The 15800-nt window shown below is 43.5% G+C and overlaps 1 long non-coding RNA gene across 1 annotated transcript; it reads right to left on the minus strand.

The window, feature by feature from the left end:
• Positions 1 to 607: 607 nt before the first annotated feature.
• Positions 608 to 5365, minus strand: LOC307207585. The gene is made up of 3 exons (XR_013834746.1): positions 5308 to 5365; positions 4357 to 4535; positions 608 to 949 (listed from the first exon to the last, which is right to left on the minus strand). It is a non-coding gene; the product is annotated as an uncharacterized lncRNA (long non-coding RNA).
• Positions 5366 to 15800: the final 10435 nt, after the last annotated feature.

Here is a 15800-nt window from a genome sequence, read left to right on the forward strand (position 1 = left end):
TCCTTCAATGGAGGTTTTGAAAGAGAGGTTGGGTGGACATCTGGCAGGGATTTTTTATCTGTGACTCCTGCATTGCAAATGGGTTGGACTAAATGGCTCTTGGTGGCCTCTTTCATCTCTACAATTTGCTGATTCCAGAGCCATCCATTACTGAGAATGCTGTGTGTGCGTGCAGACTGAATTAGAAATTAGAATCTAAATACAAACATTCGCAAACAAATCCCCCTTTCATTCCAGAGCTCTATTCACATGATAAGTTAAAAGTGTTCTATTAATGAATTGTATAATAACATCTGAGTGCTGAGGCTGTTGCCTCAATCTGCCCATTTATTCTCTCCTGGTATCAAATTCCACTGACGTCTCACCCTCCTCCACATGTCCAGCTTCCGAGAGAGTGCTATCTTCATTAGCAGAGAGAAACTGATATCGTCCATTAACTGACCCCCTTCCTCTGCAGTGACCCCCTCTTAACAAATTTGCACGCCCTGGGGGAATGTGACACTCTGTGCCCAGGCCCACATGGAAGTTGTCTATCATGACAAACAGGTGCTGCCTGTGTATATGTGTGTGTGTGTGTGTGTGTGTGTATTCTTTTTGCGGGGGATCCATATGCAGTATTAGTGGAAGATCGTTTTTTACCTGAAGACTGTGGGAGGAAAAATATATGAATCCCTGTGGACTCATGTGTGTGGGTGAACAACAAAAGAATTTGCTGGGTGCCTGGATTCGAAATGCAGGACTTGTACACAAGAGCGTTCCAGTAGCAGAGTATTAAACTCACAAAAATAAGCAGCACAGTGAATATAGGTTGTCAAATCTTTCTTATCCCATTTACAATGCACCTTTCTTTCTACCCCATTTACAAGGAACAGACCACAAATTGCAAAGTAAGTTAGAAATGCTTTACTTACGAGATTCATAGGTTTGATAAATGTGTTGTTCCATGCAGCTGCAAAGAGAAACACAGGCAGAATATTTTTGGGTAGAAAGTACTGTATATAATTCCAAACACATGCTGTAAACTCAAGAGCAAGCTTACGCATGTCCTTTATTACATGATGCAGAGAAAGAGGAAGTTGAAAAGCTTCACTTCCTTGGGAGCATGACCTGAGTCTGTCTAGCAATAAAACTCTGTGGTCCTTAACCATTTCATGCAGTCATGCACAGTTATGCAATCTCCCACAAAATTGAGAGGGGTGCTAATTTCAGGACTTTAAGAGCCTGAAAGATAATTGAAAGAAGGATGTCATTGAATTATAGATGGCAGGGAAAGACGATGGCTTTGGAGAAGAGTTACGGGGCAAGGGGAGTGAATATTTTGACGGGAGAGATTAAGAGTCCAGGCGTGTGTGCTTGTGCTTCCGAAAACTTAGAAGACGGTGGTTCCAGAAAGCACATATTCATAAACAGAATCAAAACTAAGAAAATTAATTTCAATAGGGATGAATGAAAGGTTCCTGCTTAGGCAGGAATAACTAGATACAGAAATATAGAATTGGGGGGAGGGCATGTGGTTTGACAGAAGTCCATGCAAAAAGGATTGAGATGTCTTAGGAGCCCGCAAGCTTAACATATGTCCACAGTATGATGCAGCAGCACAAACAGCTAATGCAGTTCTAGGCTGCATCAAGAGAAGCCAAATGTCTAGATCAAGAGAAGTGACAGTACCACTCTATTCTGCCTTGGTCAGACCCCACCTGGAGTCCTGTGTCCAGTTCTGGGACTAGGGGTCGGCAAACCAAGCCTTGTGAGGAATGGCTGAGGGAGTTGGGCATGTTTAGCCAGGAGAAGATGAGACTGAGAGGAGATACGGTAGCTGTCTTCAGATATATAAAGAGCTATCCCATGGAAGATGGAGCAAGCTTGTTTTCTCTTACTCTGGAGGATAGGACCTGAACTTCAAGTTACAAGAAAGGAGATTCCAACTAAATATCAGGAAGAACTTTCTGACACTAAGAGCTGTTTGCAGTGGGACAGACTCCCTGGGAAGCTATTAGAATCTCCTTCCTTGAAGTTTTTTAAGAGAGGTTGGGTGGCCAGGGAGTCCTTTAGCTCTGATTCCTGCAGTGCAGGAGGCTGTAGCAAATGACCCTTCATGGTTCGTTCTGACTCTACAGTTATATGATTCTATTGTGGTTGTGTTTCTGCGGGACATGTTTGCAATATACAAACTCCCCCTTACACACACACACACATTCAAGCAGCTTGAAAAATTAACCTATTAAATACAACTCTGGGGAGTACAAAGATCTGAAGACCTGTTAAAAAAATGAAAAGGGTCTTTTGTTCAGCTGCCTTCTGCCCTGCTGTTGCATTTGAATAAAATTGTAGCAGGCAAGAAGGGAGATTCAACAAAGGAGGAAAAGGCTTCTCATGAACAATGAAATGAAAGCAGTCTAAAATTCTACAGTATTTTAGCATTCCGGGACTGTCATGTATTCTAGGATTCAACTGGAGATTAAGGGGCTGGCTAGGAAGAATTTCCCACAAGACCTGTGGAGGGAGGGAGGGAATGGGCAAGCATTGGAAGGCCTTGCAGGGTGCAATGTCACCCGGGAGTAACATGTGCTGGGCTGGTGGTAGCTGGGGATTCACAAAACACTGCCAGCTCAAAAATTCTGAAACCATTACCATAAACTGAACTTCAAACCTGTTTCAGACAATGTATTGGTAAATTGCTTGGCCTTAATCTGAAGAAACTGGTGTGGCTGCAGAGGGATTTTACAGATGAGCTGAGATTTAAGAAGGCCATGTATAAGAAATGGAAGAAAAGTGAAATCAAGAAGGAAGAGTATACACCAGGAACCAACAGCTGCATGCTGAAGGTCATGCAGGGCCAAGCTCAGATATAGTTCAGGATTGCAAGAGAGGTTAATAATAATAATAATAATAATAATAATAGTTTCTTTAGTGGGGTGGGAGGGCTGGGAAAAAATCACATCTAGAAACCAATGTGCCCCTTTGGTTTTAGATAGTACATGGGTAGACGAGTCTAAAAAGGCCAGAACACAAATTTTCACAGCCCTCTAGCAGCTATGGTGGCTCATTTACGAGAAGTAATGTATTTAGTATTAACTCTGAAAGTGTTAATTCTGACCAATTTTAGCCTCCTAGAGCAAAATATACATCGGGATTACCCCCCACCCCAATCATAGAACCACAGAAACATGGAATTGTAGAGCTGGAAGGGACCCAAAGGGCATCTAGTCCCCTCCCCACTGTAGATATGACCATAAAACCTTTATCTGCCCCCCTCAATTTGATTTAACAGCATCAAACATGAAATAAAAGAAAATGCTCAGAGTGTACTTCACGTTTCAGAGACAGAAACATCCCTCCCACTGTATAGGGGTCTCATGATTCACACTGTCATTTAAGGAAAATATATATAGATAAACTGTCTCATCTGGGCCTGAGTGTTACATATAATTGAGTGCAAGAAGTATCAGCCACAGTAAGAAATGTACTGTGTAAACAATACGTGGAAAATGATGTGTGCCTGCCCAAAATGTGTTCCATAATAATAATAATTCTGCAGACAGAGTCATAGAATTGAAGAGCTGGAAGGGACCCTGAGGATCATCAAGTCCAGCCCATTTGCAATGCAGAAATATGCAGCTGTCTCATACAGGGATTGAACCTGCAAACTTGGCTTTATCAGCACTATGCAGCAGTAGACAGTGGGCACATATGTGCCAGCTGTAAAACACATACACACACATAGAGGGAGAAAGTGCTGAGCTCAGGGCGACAGGGACCATGTGCCCCTTATCACAGCACCAGAGTGACCCCACAACTGGGTCCCTACCCGGTCACCCCCGCCCTCCACCAGCCCAGGAGGCAGAGCCAGCTCCGCGCGCTTGCCATTGGCCGCTCCCTAGTCGCCCCCCCCCCGGCAGTGCTCGGATACTGTCCTGGCACCTACTAAGCACAAGGTTGGAAGTCAGGGGGAGCATCCCTGGGTAGGGAGTGCGAGCCCCGCACCAACCCCCGGAAGGCAAGAGAAGGCCTAGGAGAAGGCAGCCGCAGCAGATTCTGGGGCTGCCGGTTCAGCGCCCTGGGCTGGGGGAAGCAGGAGGCTGGGAGGGCCAAGCCCCCGAGGGGAAGGGGCCGAGGCAAGCCGGGCAATGAAGTCATGGCGGATGAGCTGCCCGGACTCAGCCCTGCCCTGCAGGCAGACATCACGGAGCAGCTCAGTCACAGCCGCTGGGCTTTTGCCTCCCGTTCTCAACCCCCTGCCAGGGTCTGGAAGAGCAGAGGGGCAGCTGCAGTAGCAGGAGACACAGCCTGAGGGGGGCGTGCAGCTTGGGATATACAGTGGCACACCATTACTGACCAGGAGGAACCCCTGCTTACCAGAGTCTGGCTGCTGTCCAATCACCTGGCGCGCCGGCGGCTGGAAAAGTGGGGAGGCGGGGTCGTCGAAGCTCAACGATTTGTTGCTGCTTCTGCTCCTGGCAGTCGTTAACTGGGGAGGGGGTGATGCTGGATGTTGGGACTCCTGCTGCTACTAGCGACGCTCCTTTGGTACTTAGCTAGGGCCGCCAAAAAAAAGGTCTCAAGGACTGCATGCCGCCCGCGGGCCATATGTTGGAACACCAAGATCTAACGGGATTTGCATTCTGAGCTAATAATGTGGCAACTCCTTTTGCAACAAATCCAGGGAAAGGTCGGCCATATGCCCGTCCAATTCCTGAGGTATGCTCACTGGCTGCATTACATTCCGGGGCTCCCATGGTTTTAGTGTTTCATTTGCATCTCGCTCACATCTCATCACTGTTCTGGGAAATCTAAAATGCATCTTTAAAAACCGAGTTACAATAATTTTTGCATATTAGATACCATCATTGGCATATTAAAAACAGTTCTGCATGGAAAACAGTTGGAAGGCAATCTCTCTGGGACCATGCTAGAGTGCATTGAGCAGGCAATGGGAAGGAAATGGTGAGGCTCCCAATTATGGAAACAACTAGAGTGGGCAATTTTTGGGGTCTTCCCAATGAAAATGCATCCATCTCAAAGCATGCAGCAAATTTTTATAGGATAGGCTGAAGCAATGAAAGTCTAATGTCCAGATTAAGGGAAGAGATACAAATAAAACAGCAAAACAATTAAGAATATTATTTATTGTTTATTTATTTCGTAAAATTTACGTACCTCTTGATTGCAAAAAACCTCAAAGCAGTTTACAAAACGATAAAACAATAAAATCGAGAAAGATTCACACCCATAATTTAAAATGGATATAAATTAAAATACTAAAAGAGATTAAAATGTTTGCTTTTATTATTTACATTTATAGCTCACCTTTTCCTCCAAGGACCTCAAGGTGACACATGTGGTTCTAGATGCCTCTTGGTAATCCCTTCCAACTCTTCAATTCTATGATTCAATGATGACCATCTTGCAGCAGAGATGGTGTCATCTGCAATGCAAAAAAAAAAAAAAGTGGCCATTGCAGAATTGAAACTAGCTCCCATCTGGATGTGATGCTGATTCAGCAATTTCACAAAAGGTTTTGTGTTTAAAAAATGAAACATTCAAGTTTTCCCCACTAAATATTTAAGGCATACATGAGGCTAAAGCACCTGAAGAATGGTCTGTATCTGGTCCCTGTAAGTGAAGCAGAATTGGGGGCTGGAGAAAAAATGATGAGACCACCCTTATAGAGATATAAGAATGTAAAAAAAAAAAAAAGCCTGCATGGGTGGGGGTTGGACTAGATGACCCTTGGATCCCTTCCAACCCAACTGTTCTATGATTCTATGGAACCTGGAATAACGAATGCAACTTTGTGCTTCAGGAGTATAAACTCCAATATACAAAACATTGCCATGGAGCCATCCAGTGTTGCTAGTGTATCTAGTCTCAGTGAAAAACATAGTAATAGGGGCCTCCCCCCTGTTGATTGACCTCTTAGGAAATGGCATTGATGAGGCCTTCTGAGGCTGGTTGCTATGGTGGTTGTCAATCACCCATGTGGGTGCTTAGTACATAGTGCCAGAGCCGCAGGTGAAACAAATACCCTTCATTATCCTTGCTTCGGATCCTTTTCTCATGCAAATGTCCATTATGATCATGAAGAAAGACAAAAGCAGGCTTGCCTCCAAGAACAGAGCACACGGTTTCAGGTTCTGCAGACAGTATCAGCTGGGAAGGGTCCCTAATGAGCACTACAGAGAAAAATTACCGTAATGGCACCAGCCCTAGAAGAATGCAGGTGCATTCCAGTTTGTGACACACACACACACACACACACAATTTCCCCCCAACAAGCAGAAAGACATTTGGTTTTTCTTTTTCTTTCCCCAGTGTTGCCTTAGGCTCTCTTGAAGCCTTATAAATATTCACTCCCTGCTTGTGGAAGTACCATTTGGGCAATCTTCCAATACTGGCCCTCTGTTAAGCATCATAGGATTGTAGAAATGGAAGGGACTCCCCAGGCTCATCTAGTCCAACCCCGTCAGTAAGAGACTATGCACTCAGCATGGGTAGGGAAGAACCAGCCCCATCATAGAGCTTCAGCCTCCAGTCCATCTCAAACCCCAGCAAGAGAAGCATGACAGGCTCTGCAGAGTGGTGTTGCTGTGGCTTCATGCCATTTACTGTTAAGGTCCTTGGGCAAACCTCTGTCATTCCCACGATCAGTCCATTAGCAATGACAGTGAATAAGAGGCAGTTGGAAATCCTAAACTCATGCAGAGTCTGGTTATGGTTCCTGTGTTGTAGGGGGCTGAACTGGATGACCTTTAGAGGGCCTTCCATCCCTACAACTGTTGCGGTCCATTGCACAGTGAATAATTTTTTAAAATACATGGATTCTGGTTGGGCTTCTGCCTGTTTTCCTCTGCACTCATTTGTGGCCAAGAAAAAACTTTGCGCAAGCCTGTTTCTCTTCCTTTAGCTCCTCACTTTCTCCAATGATCCAGCCTTTATGCCATTTGTAGGAGAGTATGGTCAATTGGGACGCGGGTGTTATTGGGACGCGGGTGGCACTGTGGGTTAAACCACAGAGCCTAGGACTTGCCAATCACAAGGTCGGCGGTTTGAATCCCCGCAACAGGGTGAGCTCCCGTTGCTCGGTCCCTGCTCCTGCCAACCTAGCAGTTCAAAAGCACGTCAAAGTGCAAGTAGATAAATAGGTAGCACTCTGGCGGGAAGGGAAACGGCATTTCCGTGTGCTGCTCTGGTTCTCCAGAAGCGGCTTAGTCATGCTGGCCACATGACCCGGAAGCTGTACACCGGCTCCCTCGGCTAATAAAACGAGATGCGTGCCACAACCTCAGTCGGCCACGACTAGACCTAATGGTCAGGGGTCCCTTTACCTTTATGGTCAGTGCAGGACTAAGATATTTCCCAGGCTGGCTTATTCTAACATAGAAGCTGACTTGTTACAGTGTGTCTTTCTCCTGGGAACCTGGATCCTGGCATGATGCAGATCCCACAGGTGTTGGCTGCAAAGATTTAATTAATTCTGTGCGGGGACGGTGCATGGGGAGCCTTAATTGTGGTTAAACAGACATTGCTAAGAAGTGTGCAGAGACATCCTGCTGGTTGTCAAGCAGGAGATTTCTATGCTCCGAATGCCAAAGGTCAGCTCCTCCCCTGACATATGCAACTCCTGATTTTGCAAAGCAGTGCATAGTTAGATTGTGGAACTCGTTCCTGCACGACGATTCTCAAAATTCATGGAGGAGAAGGCTTTTGGTAGCTACTAGTCAGAATGGATAGGCTCTGCCTCCAGAGTTGGAGGCAGCAATGATTACGAATCCCAGCTGCTGGAAAACACAGGCAGAGTGACTGCTCTTGTAATGTATTGCATTCATATCTCACCATTTTCTCCAAGGAGCTCAAGGTGGTGTGCATGGCTCTCCCCTTTCTCATTTAATCCCTACAACAACCCTGCGAAGGAGTTTGGGTTAGAGGCAGTGAACAGCCCCCAGTGAACTTTATGGCTGAGTGGGAAGGATTTGAACCCTGATCTCTGCCAGGTCCTAGTCATTTAATCCTCTCAACAACCCTGCAAGGTTGGCTAACATGATTCACACAATGGTCAATTGATGTCTGTCCCCCCCCCACCCCAGTTTTTATTGACTAGTTTTGTGCTTTTTCGTTGTAAATCACTTTGATATACATTTTCATGACTTAGTTGTATATAATCTTTTTTAAAATATATAAGTATATGAATAAAGAATCCTTGTCATAGGCCCACAGATTCCGTAATAAGACCACACCTGTTTCAACTGACTTCTGAGTCCTTTCTTCATCTGCCAATGCATGAGTCACTTGGAGGGTTGCCATTGGCTTAAGGACAAGAGAATGCATCGCTGCCGTTTGCAGCAAACAGCTCCTCCACTCTTCAGATTCAGTTTCGCAAGGAACTGATGTCTGTTTTCTGTTCTTGGAAACCAAAACAAAGAACCCGGTGTTACAACCTGGTGGACAAGCAAATAAAGACTTTAAGGAGCAGTCTGGTGGCACACCAGAGTAGCATGTCATCAGAACATCACAACACAGAACCATAGAATTGTAGAGTTAAAAGGGACTCCCTGCAACACAGGAATCACAACTAAAGCACCCCTCACAAATGGCAATCTGACTGCTGTTTAAAAACCTTCAAGGAAGGAGAGGCCACCACCTTCCAAGATGATTTGCACAGTAATGCCCGTGTGTGTGTGTGTGTGTGTGTGTAAAAACAGACTTCTGAGGGAGTCTGTTCCACCCTTGAAGAGCTTTTGCTGCAAGAAAGTTCTTCCTGTCATTTGAATCAACTAGTTTGGGTCTTACCCTCTGGAGCAGGAGGAAACATCAGAAGAATCTGCTGAATCAAGTCAAAGGCACATCTAGTCTAGCATCCTGGTGGCATTGCTGCTTCTGAGTGTGGAGTCAGAGCTGAGGCACTGTGGCTAGTAGTTGTCAATAACTCTCACCAACTCTACCCTTCTATGAATTGGTGAACCTTCTGTAGGAAGAAGTTTCATGCTGACTCTGATCTGTGGTTTTAGCATTTAGTATTTTATTTCCTGTTTTCTGGTGGACTGCTCTGGGATTTTCTTAAGCTAGCAGGAATGGAATGAGATAATGTATAAGCAAAGCTGGATCTGAGTAGCTCCTTTTCTGGCTTGTTCCCTGCTGAAAATGGGGGGTGAGGTGTTGCCCATAGGGAGGCAGCAAAGGGATGTGGTTCAGCAGCCTGGGGTGAGCGACTACTTAAGGCAATTTATGAATTCTTACAGGATAAATAAGACCGAAATGACTTTGACTCATAAACTCTGTCTCTCTCTGATTCCATTTCAGACAGGAGGCTGTTGCACCAGCGTGAGCTTGTTTGACGCTGATGAATTAGTAATATATTTGTAAATTATTAAAAGAGGATTTTATTTATTGTTTTTAATGCTGCATGCAAGGAGATCTGGGCCTCTCCCAGAGTTGTCCCAATCTCTGTAATCAATCCTGCTCTGCGTGACTTGCTCCGGTGTTGCCCATTTAAGGATGCTTCCTATGCGAATGTGACGTCGGGGTAGTAAGATGGATAATAGATTCATAGAATTAAAGAGCTGGAAGGGATCCTGAGGGTCATCTAGTCCAACCCTATGCAATGCAGGATTCCCATCTAAAGAATCCCTTTCAGGTTTTCTTCAGCTTGAAGCTGATCAAGCTTCTCCTCCAGGATACAACGCCCTGCTAGGCTCACTGAGTCAACAGTGTGATGCAGCAACAAAAAAGCACCATGTAGCTCGAAGCTGCATCAACAGAAGACAGGTGTCCAGATCAAGGGATGGAATAGCACCATGCTATTCTGCCTTGCTCAGGCACCACCTGGAATCATAGAGTTGTGGAACTGGAAGGGACCCTGAGTGTCATTAAGTCCAACCTTCCTGCAATGCAGAATTCTCAACTAATGCATCTATGTCAGATGGCCATTCAACTTCCGTATAAGAAACTCTAGGAAGGGAGAATCCACCACATTCCAAGGGGGACCATTCCTGATCCTTCATCATTTTGGTCCCCTTTCTCTGCACATATTCCAGCTTGCCTTTCTCAAATTGTGGTGCCCAGAACTGGACATTAGATTTCTGTTGATGCAGCCTAGAATAACATTTACTTTTGTTGTTGTTGCTGCATCACACTGTTGGCTCATGTTATGTTTTGTGTCTACTAAGACCCCCTAAATCCTTTTCTAAAAAGCATCAGAAATAAAGAAAAACAATATTCAACAAGAAACTCAACTAAAAATTAAGATTAGCACTTTGGAACAACTGCACACAAAAATAAAAATGTCCAAGTGTATGAACAATTGAAGGGTACAAAACAACTGCTTGAATTAATGCAAGTTCAGAAGGAACTTAAGATATATTATGGAGAACTACGTGTATCAGATAACCCTGCAATACAACATATTAACAAGTTCTTTAAAATATTAGAAGTCCTCAAACTGACAAAACTAGTCTACAAAAACTCAGATGCAAATTAAACTGGAAGAAAGTTAGAAAAGTGATTAAAACATTTTTTAAAATGGTAAATCACTGGGCATTGTTGGGTTAGCAGGTGAATAATAAAATCATAAAATTGTAGAGTTGGAAGGTATCCCAAAGGCCATCTAGTCCAACCACTTGCAATGCAGGAATCTCAACTATAATTTTATAATTTATAGTTTATAGAACTTTATAATTCTATAAAGTTTTTCTTAAGGACATAGAAAAACCTTTATTGCAAGCTATACTGTAATGGAAGCTACTTGCATTAACAGATTGCCTAAATCATGGAACAAAGCTAAAATAGTCCTGGTTCCCAAACCAAATAAAGATTTGACATCTCCAAATGCATATAGGCCAATTTCTCCTTTAAATGTTGACGTTAAGATATGGTCTTCAATATTAGCTATGAGACTGAGTGATATCATTGTAAAAATAAATATATTTGGATCAAATTGGTTTCTGGAATATAGGAAACAAACACCAGGAGATTGATAAACACAGTTGTTTTTGGAATCTGTGTCTCATGAGACAATGGAGTGCACCTTCAAGAGACGAAGTCAAACTGCTGCGTTAGAAGCACTGAAGTGAGCTCCCTGGGATGCTAGCCTGCTGTGCAGTGTGTATGGAGGTCCTTGACTATGTTAAAAGAAAGGTTTAAGAAGATCCAGTATTGGAAGTGGAAGAATTAATAATAAAGAGAAAGCTTAAATATCTGCTATGGTTTATAGTAAACTATTGGGAATCTAAATTTGATTCCCCTTGCCCCCTGTCTGTATTAACTACTATAAGATATCTATGGGCCTATCACCTTTAGCTTTCCCATTTTATAATGAATTTCTAAATCAGGAATCTAGGGTAGTTAAAGTTTTCAAACAATGGCAAAATGCTGGTTTAGAAAGCATAAAAATGATGTTGCAGGATCAAGTTATTCTGACAACTGAGGAAGCCACAAGTGCCATGGAAGGAAAGAGACTTCAACTCTTTCAATATTTTCAAATTAGAGGTGCAACCTTCTCTCTGATATGAAAATATGAGCAAGTCAGGAAAGAGAATAAATGAAAAATTCTGTTTATCTCTCATTTGGATAAAGACATAACAGCAAGATTCCATGACCTTTGGTTAAACTTGGATCAGAACCAGGATACATATATGAGAAAATGGGTGTGAGATTTGGATCAGAGAATAACCAGGAAATAATGGGACTGGATTTGGGACAACTTTCATTCTAATATAATTTCAGCAGACCTGAAGGAGAACTATTTTTAAAACCCTCTATCGAATTGTATTTAACACGTTATGAATTGAATTTAATATATATGTTAGGATCAGATAAATGCTGTAGATGTGGGTTAAATAAATCTGATTACATATATATATATTTGGAATTGTTCTCAGGTAGAAATATTCTGGAAATCCTTTCAGATACCTATGATGTTTTGGGATATTATATTCCCTTGGAACCTAAAACATTTCTGCTTGGTTATCTAAAATAGGTTATTCTGGGAAATGATCAAGAAATAGTGTTTAACCTTATAACAGCTGCTAAGATTGCTTTAAAAAAACCCTCTCCTACAATATCCAAATAGATTGAGAAAATCTGGACCCTAGTAACTATGATTAAGCTGTCTTATTATAAAAGAATACATACAGACCAGCTTGTGGGAAAATGGGTAATTTTATTGTAATTTTTGGAACAAGAAGTTCAACAATAATGTCCAACCTGTCAACGTGCTGCATCGGGGGGGGGGGGGAGAGATTTTAGTGATGATTATTTTTTACTTTTGTTCAGAGGCATTATGTATTTATGGAAATCTTATTTTTAAATAAATATAAAGAATTGTGTGTTAAGTTTTCTTTTTAAATCAGTATGCTGCATATAGGAAAATGGCAATAGTGTTATTTGTTTGCGGGGTAGGAAGTCGACTGTTTATGAAATCCTTCTAACCCTTGGACCTAACAAATGTTAAAATATATGCAAAGCTAGCTTCCTTGTGGGGTGATAGTCTGGGAGATGAGCCATTAAGGTGGATTAAGGGGCTCAGTGCAAGACGGGCAAATGGATGGAGCCTCCTTCCTCAACAGACAAAGCCAGAGTTTGGCGTAGAGTTTGGGGGCAGTGATGTGATCTAGGAGTAAAGCAACAAGTCAGAGAACAATGTCTGGTGTATGAATCCAAGGCTGTGGCTATGGGAGAAACAAGACCCTTTTGGGGTGTTGATACTGTGAACCCCTCCATCCTGGGCTCAGGATGTAAATAAACCGTTCATCATAAAGACACCACAGTCTCCACTGTGCCTCATTCCAAAAGGAAACACAAACCCTGGAACCCTTGCTCAGAGACTGGGGTGCTATGCAATAATATTTAGCTGATCTTGGAGTACTTTGATATATTCAGATTTATGAATCTCTTGACGAATCAGTTAGACAGTCATCCTAGATTCCTTGAAGAGTCACATCTGTAAAACACACATCGCTAATTATTTTATATATAAATTGAAAGCAATGAAATTGAGACTAAAAATTAGGAAGAACTTTCCGAGGAGCTGTGTGACAGTGGAAGAGGCTCCCTTTTTAAGTGCAGAGTTTGGATAGGCACCTGCCAAGCAGTGATTAGCAGTGATTCCTGCATTGCAGGAGTTTGGACTAGATAAGCCTTCCAACTCTGCAATTCTATGGTTCTTTGATTCTTTCGAGGTTTCTAAGCAGAGGCTGGATGACTATCTTTTGAAGATTCTTTACCTGTGATTCCTGCAATGCAAGGTTTTTTGTTTTTTAAAAAATCTGTTTGTGGAGCTCCCAGCTACTCTATCCAGGTGCTGATGTTGGAACATCAGGCTGCTTGGTCTTAGATGAGGCCCAGGTTGAAAAGCAGGGGGCCAAGCTCATGTACAGTGAGCTGGGGTGGGGGGAGGCAGGAAATCCTGTTGACACCCCTGTCAGCTCCATTCTTGCATTTGGCTCTCCAGTGGCTCTGCATCACTACTTCTGCTTCCTATTAACTGTAATACATCCCAGAATATCCTCTTCTTTCCACTGTAAGGAGGAGCTAATAAAAGCATCTGGGTAGTGGTGTGGGGCTGTTTGGGTGGGTGTTGGGTGTTGGATGATCACTGTACAATTTTGCACATGGTGGGATTACTTCTAATTTTACCCGGCGTTAACTGAGACCATTGCTTGGTCTTTGGATACAAGCCACTCAATCTAACAGTTATTCACATGGTTATCCTGAAGAGGATTTTCCTCCTCCTTCTGGGAACAGTGAATCACCAAGTCTCCAGTGTCTGTTTCTGGGAGTCAGTCAGTGCCACATTTTCATAGAATTATAGAATTGGAAGGGAAACCCCAAGGGTCATCTAGTCCAACCCCCTGCACAGCCAAAGAATCCCTGGCAGGTGGCTACCCAATGTCTGTTTATAAACCTCTAATAAAGGAGAGTCCACCATCTTCTGAGGTCATCTGTTCAACTGTCATTCAAGATAGTGGCCATCACTCCTCCTGTGGGATAGAATTCCATAGTTTAACTATGTGCTCCTTGAAGAAGGACTTCCTTTTATCTGTTCTGAGTCTTCCAACATTCAGCTCCACTTTTTGCATGTCATGCATCATTCTATACACTTCTATCATGTTGCCTCTTACTTCCCTTTTCTCCAAACTAAAATGTCCCAAACGCTGCAACCATTTCCCCATTCCCTCCAACATTTCTCCAATGAAAAGAGGGACATTCTAGGGAAAAGTGGGACATTCTGGGATCAAATCAGAAACCAGGATGACTTCTCTAAATCAGGGACATCCCTGGCAAAGGGGGACACTGGAAAATCTGTTTTTCATAGATGAGTCACTCCACCCCCCTGATCATTTTGGCCTGAAGATCTTCCATGATTTCTGAGTGTGAGTTTGGTTGCCTCTCCTGGCCTAAAGACCTCAGGAGAGCCTGAGAGCATTTTTAGCCACTCCTCCTTTTGTGATGATGGAGAGAAGGGAAAGCTTGTCTCCTCTCCTTTGATCCTCCTTGCAAGGAGGTCCCATTTGTCTTTTCCTGCCGCTTGGCAGCATCACACACACCACAAGAACACAGCCATTAAGGAGGGTGGGAGGCAGGAAGTGGTGGGGAGGATGGAATCAGGCAGGGATGGCCTCCAAACATAAACAACCGGTTGTTTAGAGGTGATGTAAGGCGGCCCTGACTCATTCTTGCCTCCCACCTGGCAGGCAGGACTCCTTGGCGCAAGACGAGTGCTGATGCTTCTCTGCCTCTGCAAATGTCCCTACACATCTGTAGGTGCCCCTCTCTGCATTATTAACAAAACAACAACAACAACACCAGTTCTAGGCTGCATCAACTAAAGTTTAGTGTCAAGGGAAATGAGAGTACCGCTCTATTCTGCCTTGGTCAGACCACACCTGGAGTCTTGTGTCCAGTTCTGGGCACTGCAATTTAACAAGGATATTGACAAGCTGGAATGTGTGCAGAGGAGGGTGACCAAGATGATCAAGGGTCTGGAAACCAAGCAGCTTGGGGAATTGGGTATGTTAAGTCTGGAACAGAAGAGACTGAGAGAAGATTAGATAGTCATATTAAAATATCTAAAGGGCTATCACATGGAAGGTGAAGCAAGCTTGTTTTCTCTTGTTTTCTCAGGAAGAACTTTGCAACATAGCTGTCAACGTTTCCCCCTTTTAAAGTGAAATTCCCTTATTCCAAATAGGATTCCTCGCAAGAAAAGGGAAAAGTTGACAACTATGCTTTGCAACAGTCTGTTTGACAGCGGAAGAAACTTCACTAGAAGGTGGTAGACTCTCCTTCGTATTGGATTCCTGCATTGTAGGGGGTTGAACTAGATGATCCTCTGGGTCCCTTGCAACTCTTCAATTCAATGCTCACTTTGAAAGCACTGAGTCACAGTAGGCTCAAGACCCCAAAGTGTGCTGCTCCCTCTCCACATTTTCCCTTTCCTCTCTTTGCATCCGTGCAGACAGAACGCAAAGGCGTCAGCTCCTAGCAGCTGGGCCCCAGATGCTTGTTCTGGGATTCACATTCATGTAATATAATAAAGCAACTGCAGGGTGGAGTTGCTTTGTTTCATTCTTGCTGTTTCCAAAGGGCAAGAGAGAGGAGAATTATTGCTACACACATTGTGAAATAATATTCCACTGATCTGAGCTTCCCAGCACACACACACACACACACACACACACACACGGGGGGGGGGGGATTTGGGCTGGAGGGGAGAGCTATTGCCTCTCACCAAAATTATTGTGGAGATGGAACGACTCCCCTATGAAGAAAGATTGCAGCATTTAGGACTTTTCATTTTGGAGAAA

This window comes from Podarcis cretensis (assembly GCF_951804945.1).
Source record: "Podarcis cretensis genome assembly, chromosome: Z".
Taxonomy (NCBI): domain Eukaryota; kingdom Metazoa; phylum Chordata; class Lepidosauria; order Squamata; family Lacertidae; genus Podarcis; species Podarcis cretensis.